Raw genomic sequence first — 2,259 nt, 5'->3', positions numbered from 1 at the left:
CTGGGTGGGGCAGTGGGTCAGACACTGTCCTTTCCTCCTCTGGGACTGGGTGGGGCAGTGGGTCAGACACTGTCCTTTCCCCCTCTGGGACTGGGTGGGACAGTGGGTCAGACACTGTCCTTTCCCCCTCTGGGACTGGGTGGGGCAGTGGGTCAGACACTGTCCTTTCCTCCTCTGGGACTGGGTGGGGCAGTGGGTCAGAAACTGTCCTTTCCCCCTCTGGGACTGGGTGGGACATTGGGTCAGACAATGTCCTTTCCCCCTCTGGGACTGGGTGGGACAGCGGGTCAGACACTGTCCTTTCCCCCTCTGGGACTGGGTGGGACATTGGGTCAGACAATGTCCTTTCCCCCCTCTGTGTATCTTGAGTGAAGCTCAAGTAGGTTTCTGTAAACTGGTTCTCTCTCTTCCCTGTGAGAATGACTTAACGTCACTACCGATCTGAATAATCTGTTGATGAGCAGAATCGGACAGCAATCCAGGCTCTGTGCACAGAGGCTTTATTTACAGTCAGGTTTATAGTTCTTGGAAGGCGAGCACTTGCCCAATCTAGTCCTGAGATGTCAATGCACCCTCCATTCCCGGGCACACACACCAAGTCCTGCATCATAAGTGTTTCAGCCCCAGTCTTTAATGGTGCAGCCTCGGCCCAGAGACGCAGGCCGCAGCCTGGGTTTGGAGTTGCTCCCTCCCCGGGACTGTCGCTCAGTTGCGGTGGTTGTTGCTAAATGGGGACAGTCCTCACCGACAGGGCCCTCCAGCAGACGAGGGGGGATCATGGGCATCTCTGAGGTTTGAAACCTGGCTCTCCGCATCGCTCGCAGCGCCGGGTGGCGTTTTCTCAGGCCCCTGTCACCGCAGCTTGTCTGGGGGCTTCTCCAAGCGGCGGATGGCCTGTGTCACTCGTTCCAGCTCTGCCTGCAGAGAGCAGACCTGCAGTTTGTGGGGTCGGGAGACGGCGGAGGGGGGAAACAAAAAGGTACAGGTCAGTGACGCCACCCATCGGTCAGGTTCCCAACACTGGCTGCACACACAACCTGGAAATGTCATCAGATGGCCACCGACCTCCCTACCCCCTGCACTCCTGCCATCGGCCACTTGACACATCTATCATCTTCCACCCTTGCCAACTGGACAGCAGATATCCTCTTTGTGACTCGATTGGATAATATCGACTGTCAGTCAAGCTTGGGTCCCGCGTCTTCTAAATAGCAAAGGGCGGCCATTAAATCTTCTAACGTTAGAAATACAACGTACTTTATCGCCCCAATCATTATTCTCCACGTCTTTTTCGCAAAAAGCGTCCTGGAGACGAATCTTGGATTCCTGGCGGCTCCAGGGCCAACCCCTGGTGGATTGGCAATCGCTAGTCGCCGATCTACATCCCTTCAGATGCAACCCCAGATGGCAACGACAGAGGGGCAAAGGAGAGTGAATCAAAATTACCACGGGGGTCACCGGATGCTTTGCCACGAGGTAGTGATGGACACGACGGAGGTTCCTCGGTAACTCAGGTGAGCGCACATGATTGGCGTTGCAATTGCACGGCGCACTACCCTCAGCTCTGCCCATCGTCGCCCTACCCCCACCCCGGTGGCAAATCAGGTTTGTCCCGATGCCAGAAGTGAGGTATCCTGACAGGCTTTGAGGCTGAGCGGTCAAGTTGGCCCCAGTACCTGCGGTAGGCACGGCTCGATTGGACCACGCCATGTGTGGAAGGTCACGGTAACCCGGTCAATAGCATCCCTGCCAGTCAATCACCCCCCTCTCATGCTCAAGCACAATCCACGCCTCACCTTCTGGGCATTCTCCTCTCGGATCCTTTCTGGAACCTTCTCTTCGTAGCCGGGTATCTGGGTCCTGCTGATGGCAGTGGAGAGCTGCGCCCCAATCCGCTGCTGCCTCGCCGATAGTTTCTCCAACTCCTTCTGTGGATCGATGAGGCCCTGCCAGGGGTCAAGGTAACCCGGGTCAGCTGGGAGTCCAGTGTGTGGGGTTCGGCACTCACCCCCAGGCCTGCCACCACCCCTAACCACCGCCCTGGCCCGGTTCACCCTCCCTCACCCAGCTCCGCCCCCTCCCCCAGCTCCACCCCCTCCCCCAGCTCCGCCCCCTCCCCCAGCTCCGCCCCCTCCCCCAGCTCCGCCCCCTCCCCCAGCTCCGCCCCCTCCCCCAGCTCACACCGCAAGAGGTTTACCGCCTCCCTCCACGAGACTGCCCACTCCCTTACACACAGTTTGGGCTTCCCCTCTGGATTGA

General features: G+C 58.6%; 1 long non-coding RNA gene across 1 annotated transcript; it reads right to left on the bottom strand.

Annotated features, from left to right (window-relative positions):
• Positions 1-477: 477 nt before the first annotated feature.
• LOC144674602 (uncharacterized) lies at positions 478-1,948 on the bottom strand. The gene is made up of 2 exons (XR_013574597.1): positions 1,797-1,948; positions 478-933 (listed from the first exon to the last, which is right to left on the bottom strand). It is a non-coding gene; the product is annotated as an uncharacterized LOC144674602 (long non-coding RNA).
• Between the last annotated feature and the right edge of the window lie 311 nt (positions 1,949-2,259).

The sequence above is a fragment of the Cetorhinus maximus genome, unplaced genomic scaffold (genome assembly GCF_964194155.1).
Source record: "Cetorhinus maximus unplaced genomic scaffold, sCetMax3.hap1.1 HAP1_SCAFFOLD_718, whole genome shotgun sequence".
NCBI lineage: Eukaryota > Metazoa > Chordata > Chondrichthyes > Lamniformes > Cetorhinidae > Cetorhinus > Cetorhinus maximus.
Note: the sequence above shows the minus strand (reverse complement) of the source record. Positions and strands in the feature narration are given on the sequence as shown.